This window comes from Dendrobates tinctorius, unplaced genomic scaffold (assembly GCF_039654945.1).
Source record: "Dendrobates tinctorius isolate UK_male_01 unplaced genomic scaffold, ASM3965494v1 ptg000004l, whole genome shotgun sequence".
Classification (NCBI taxonomy): domain Eukaryota; kingdom Metazoa; phylum Chordata; class Amphibia; order Anura; family Dendrobatidae; genus Dendrobates; species Dendrobates tinctorius.
This window is the reverse complement of record NW_027361672.1, coordinates 46141900-46148411: the sequence shown is the minus strand read 5'-3', so window position 1 is coordinate 46148411 and position 6512 is coordinate 46141900.

The following is a 6512-nucleotide window of genomic DNA, read 5'->3' as shown; positions in this document are numbered from 1 at the left end:
AAACTATACCATCGGGGACAGAGAGCTGCTTGCCATTAAGTTAGCCTTGGAAGAGTGGCGGCATCTTCTGGAAGGAGCGGTACACCCACTCCACATCTTCACCGACCACAAGAATCTAGCCTACATTCAATCAGCACAAAGGCTTAATCCCCGGCAGGCCCGATGGTCATTATTCTTTAACCGGTTCGACTTTGAGCTCCATTTCCGTCCGGGTGAAAAGAATCTCAAAGCGGATGCCCTGTCTCGATCCTTTCTGGTCACCGACAACGAGGAGGAGCTTTCACACATTGTGGAGCCAAGCAAGCTCATCGTAGTCGCGCCTGTTAACCTGACTTCCGTGCCCCCCGGCAAGACTTTTGTCCAAGATGATGACAGGAGGCGAGTTCTACATTGGGGTCATGCTACCAAGTTAGCGGGTCATGCCGGCCTCAAGAAGACATTCTCCCTCATCTCTCGTTTTTATTGGTGGCCTTCTTTGTCTCAAGATGTCCGAAGTTTCATCCTCTCCTGCCCATCGTGTGCCAAGAACAAGGTCCCACGTCAGCCACCCTCCGGTTTTCTGCATCCACTTCCGGTTCCCTCGGCTCCGTGGCAGCATATCGCGATGGATTTTATTACGGATCTACCGCGTTCCTCTGGTCACACGGTCATTCTGGTGGTCGTGGACCGCTTCTCCAAGATGGCCCACTTCATCCCTCTGCCCGGTCTTCCTTCCGCTCCTGACCTGGCCAGAATTTTTATATCTCATGTCTTCCGGATTCATGGCTTCCCCAAGCACATTGTCTCGGACAGAGGGGTTCAGTTTACCTCGCGTTTCTGGAGGGCTCTATGTAAGCTGATGGAGGTAACGTTGGACTTTTCCTCTGCTTATCACCCTCAGTCCAACGGTCAAGCGGAACGCACGAACCAGATCCTCGTAGCATACCTCCGACATTTTTCCAACAGCCATCAAGACAATTGGTCCAACTTGCTTCCTTGGGCCGAATTCGCTTTCAACAACCATACCAGCGAATCCTCCGCCAAGTCGCCTTTCTTTACGGTCTACGGTCAACATCCTGGTATACCTCTGCCGGTACTCCCGACTTCGGGTGTGCCGGCGGCCGATCTTCTGACCAAGGAGTTCTCCAGGGTCTGGCAGGAGACCAAAACCGCACTTAAGCGAGCACGAGACGGGTTCAAGAAGCACGCCGATAAGAAACGCCTAGATTCTCCGCTGTACCACCCTGGGGATAAAGTTTGGCTATCCTCAAAATTTGTTTGTCTCAAAATTCCCTCCTACAAACTGGGTCCCCGCTACATCGGTCCCTTTGAGGTTCTAGCCCGTATCAATGACGTTGCCTACAAGCTAAAACTCCCCGCTTCACTGCGGATTCCTAATTCGTTTCACGTTTCCCTCTTAAAACCGGTCATACTCAACCAGTTTCATGCTTCTACTGGCAGCGCTCCCGCGCCCGTTTCCGCACAGGATGTCTTTGAGGTTAAGGAAATTCTTGCTATGAAACGATCTAGAGGTAAAACTTTCTTTTTAATTGACTGGAAAGGTTTTGGCCCTGAGGAGAGATCCTGGGAACCCCGGGAGAACATTCAAGCTCCCCAGATTTTAGCTAAGTTTCTTTCCGGCCGTGGGAAGAGGGGGCGTAAAAGGGGGGGTACTGTCACGCTCACCGCCGGCTCCACGCTCGCCGCTCCCGCCGCGTCCTCGGCTCCTGCTGCCGCCTCTCCCTGCGCTGGGTGCGCCCGCCGCCTCCGGCGTGCTCCCGTGGCGGGCGCGCGCTCACCTGCACGCCTGTCCTCCACCCCGCGCTCTGTCCCGGCATTCGGCCCGGGGCGCATGCGCACCCTGCGCTCCAGGTCCCACTACAGGCCTAGCCAGGCCTTCTCCCCGCCCTCCTGACCCTGCTGACCTGACCCGGAGACTCCTGCCTCTATAAGAGGCAGCCTCTTCCTCCAGCTCACCGCCTGATCGTCACTTCCTCTCTCTGTGACTCTGGCTCCAGCCTGCCTGCCTTTTTCTCTGCTGCTCTTACCCTTTCCTCGTCCTCCCTGTCTAACCGTTCCTTGTGTTCCTCCCAGTGCCCGCCATCTCGTCTCCGTGTTCAGCCTGTGCCCTGCGTCTGACCCGTGTCTTGCCGTTCCAGCCTTGCCTGCCTGTATCCTTCAGCCTCCGTTCCTGGCCTCCAGTCCTGCCGGTTCCAGTCCAGCTCATCCTTCCGCCTGCCCGCTGCACCCTCTACTGTGCACCTCCGTCCTCGGGTACCAGCTGCCGTGGTGAGTAGTTTCCCCTGGGCCTGTCCCAAACGCTCCCTGTATAGGGGGTGGTCCACCTGGTCCGCTCGCCCAGGGGAGGTTCGCTTGCCGCGGTCCAGTGGGTTCACCCTTGGGAATCCTTACAGATAGATATAGAGATAACAGATAGATATAGAGATAGAGTAAGATAGAAAGATATAGAGATAGCTAGATAGATAGACATAATAGATAGATATAGATATAGATAGATATAGAGATAGATAGCAAGATAGATATAGAGATAGATGTAGAGATAGAAAGATAGATATAGAGATAGAGCGATAGATAGAGATAGATATAGATAATAGATAGAGATAAATAGATAGATAGAGAAAGATAGATAGATATAGAGATAGATATAGAGATAGAAAGATAGATAGATATACAGAGAGATAGATATAGAGATAGAGATAAATAGATAGATAGATATAGAGAGATATAGAGAGAAATAGATATAGATATAGAGATAATAGATATATATAGAGATAGATATAGATATATAGAGAGATAGATACAGAGAAAAGATATAGAGATAAATAGATAAAGATAGATAGATATATAGATATAGAGATAGAAAGATATAGAGATAGAGCGATAGATAGATATACAGAGATAGATATAGAGATAGATAGATATATAGATAGATAGCTATAGAGAGATATAGAGATAGAGCGATAGATAGCGAGAGATATAGATATAGAGATAGATAGATACAGAGAAAAGATATAGAGATAGATAATGGATAGATAGATAGATAGGTATAGAGATAGATAGATAGATATAGATATTAGATAGAGATATATATAGATAAAGATAGATAGATATAGATGGTAGCTAGATAGATAATAAATATAGAGATAATAGATATAGAGATAGATAGAGTAAGATAGATAGATATAGAGATAGATAGATAGACATAATAGAAAGATATAGAGATAGATAGATAGATAGATAGATATAGAGATAGATGTAGAGATAGAAAGATAGATATAAAGATAGAGCGATAGATAGATAGAGATAGAGATAGATATAGATAATAGATAGAGATAGAAAGATAGATAGATATAAGAGAGATAGAGAGAGAGAGATATATATATATATAGAGAGAGAGAGAGAGATAGATAGATAGAGACAGATAGAGAGAGTGAGAGAGATATAAAAAAAAAAAACAAAACACAATACTCACCTCTCCTCCTCGCTCCCACGCTGATCCCGGCTTCAGTGTCAGGAGCTGCCCCCTCTGCCAGACACACAGCGGGTGCGCGATGTAGTGACGTCATCGTGCACTGGCTGTGAGTCAGGAGCAGAGGGGACTGAGGGCGGCTCCGGCCCTGATGCAGAGCGGCTTACTGGGCTGGGGGCGGGGCCTCTGGGGGTGGAGACCTGCTTCGCAGTGAATATTCATTTCTCTTTAGCAGCGGGGACAGGGGCTCCTGCCTCCTGACACCCGCTGCTGCTCCGCTGGCAGGGGCCCCCATAGCAGCTGCATGGTGTGCGACACACCACTGTCTGGGGGCCCCTGGAGCAGCGGGGGCCCTAGGCAACTGCTGGCCCTGTATGCCAGCAGGTGCCAGGGCCCACCAGATGCCAGGGCCCACCGGAGAATCCTCCGGTTCTCCGGTGGGCCAGTCCGACGCTGAGCAGGTGTCATGGAATAAATAAGGATTTATACTTACTGACAAACTATTGTCCATGTTCAGATGTTACAAAAAAAGTCCTGAAATAAACATAGCTACTTCTATATATTCAAATAGTTATCACACCACAGAATTCAATATCAGTGTTGGCAGGTTCTATATAAAGGGTTATGTGTACAGTATTGTCGCAGCTATTTAATACAATAAAATAGCTTCATTTATATTGTAAATAACTTGAAAAAAGTTGCAAAGGTGTACCTGTCACATCGGCGAATCGCACAGTCAGTAAGCGTCGTCCTACTCACTTCGGTAACTGTTCTGCTCCTCCCAGTCTCGGGTTGTGTTGCTGAGCTGCCTCTTGCATCATTTCCAGCTGTGCTGCATCCTACTGCTGCTGGTGAGTCTTCACTCGGATATAAGGAGAGTAAGGAAGTGAGCTTTTTCCACTAGCAAGGCGGAAGGCAGCAAGGCAGTGACTCAGGTAAGCTCAATTTGAGGGGGAAAAAAAGCCTTTAATTGCCAACTTTACACATCAAACACAGACCTTTCACATCCGGATCTCAGCCGGCAACGTCCATATTCAGTTCAGCCACGCAGGCACTTGCATTACTGTAGAAATCTCGAGTGTGGGGTCAGCTTTACCCAGGTTTCTGGCACTGATCTGTATTCATGTAAGAAGGCCAGGGTGATAGTCATGACAACGAGCTGTAGTGTTCCCATACCCTGGCGCCTCACAGATGAAATATAATGTCCCTTCTGCTGTATATCCAGCATGCGCAACAGAACAGTCACATTTACTGCCGGAGTCTCCTCTGTTTCTGTCACTCCATCTTCAGCTCCAAGGGACTCACAAACAACTCCAGAGACAGTGTCCATTCTTAACAGGTTAACTTTACTTATCAGTAGTAGAGTTGAGCGACTTTTGTTTTTTTATGGTCGAGTTTCGTTTCGGGAAACCCGACTTTTCCAAAAGTCGGGTCGAGCAAGATCGTCCGATTATAGGGAAAAGTCGGGGTCGTCCCGAAACACGAAACCCAATGTAAGTCAATGGGGAATAAAAGTCGGCAGTGAGAGGAGGATAGGAAACACACCTACAGTGCTCATTTGAATGCCAAAAGCATCAATTCTTCTTACTTAAGCTGGTCAACCTTAATTAACTTCATAATACAAGTTACGCACTGAAAAATGGGGGTTATTTGGCTAAAGTTGTGGGGGGGTAGGGCTGGCTCCAGGTTTTCATGTGCCGTGGGCGAAAGAGCGCCCCTTTAACACATACCACAACTCATCATGCTCCGATACGGCAGAGAAATAGCTGTATAGTAGAATGAAAAATACTTAACTTTTTACATCTCATGACGAGGCCCATCTATTTCTCCATACAGAATCATTGGTCCCATATAATGTTTGAAACAGTATATGATGCGCTCCACATAATGCTACAGTATATGTTGGTCCCCATGGATGAAGCTCCACTGTCTTATGGGCCCAAATAATGCTCCAAACATAATGGGCCCCATTTCTAATGCTCTAGTGTATAATGGGCCCTGTAAATGCTGCTCCAGTGTCTGATGTCCACCTTTGGAATGTTCCAGTGTATGGTGGGCCCCATCTATCATTCTCCAGAGTATAGTGCTCCCCAAAAATTGCTGTCCCAACATTGAAAACAATCAAATAAGTCTCCTCGCTAGGGAATCCCTGTACTAGTCTGGACTCCTCGTCGTCCCCATCTTCCATCTCACTGCACAGTATTTCAACCTTGCAAGTGCTGTGATCCTGAGCAAGCAGGGGGGGCCCACTCGTTGGCGACGGCACTGGCACAGGGCCCCTGATAGTACGGTGGTGTGTCTGATGGCGGGTGGGCCGAACCTGCACTTTCATCTGCAGCTTCCTCTTTGTCACCGTGTAAGATGGAACTGTATATGGGAAGGGTAACCTGAGTTTCATCAGGGTCAGATTCAGGCCGGGTAGCGTGCGAGGGGAATGTAGTTGTCTGGGTCAATGTACCAGCAGATTCATCGAGCAGTGGCTGGGCATCAGTGCACTTGTGTCGCCCCCAGGAGTACGGTCGCCACAGTGGCATTACCTTCCTCCTAGTGAGTGTGATGTCATGCTTGGGAGCAACGAAGGATCTCTCTAGCAGGTTAACTGATTGGGCGGCGTTATTCCCACGAGTCATGACCCTCCAAACAGCATTCATGAAGGCAAAGTGTTTGTTTTACGTGGGCAGTATGGTTGCAAAGCTGAACCTTAAAGGAATGTCCAGAAGGGCACCACCAGGAGTGGAGCCTACGGCGTAATTTGACTCAACACGGGCAACCTCAACCATGCCAGCTACAGAACAGATGCACACATTGCAAGCTTGATTCCGTTAACGAACGAGACTCCGTCATGCCCCGCGGTCTGAGTCCGGCTTACTAGAGGGACACGTGAGGCTCTGGCACATGAGAATGGCCAATAACTGGTGTGTCATGCCCTTACATGTCCGTGGCTGCATGTGCGCTACACTGAAAAGGTCAGCGTTTGTCGCTTACAGGTGCAGATAACCCGCTGAACAACGTTAGTGATGGGGATCACTGATTACAATTATTA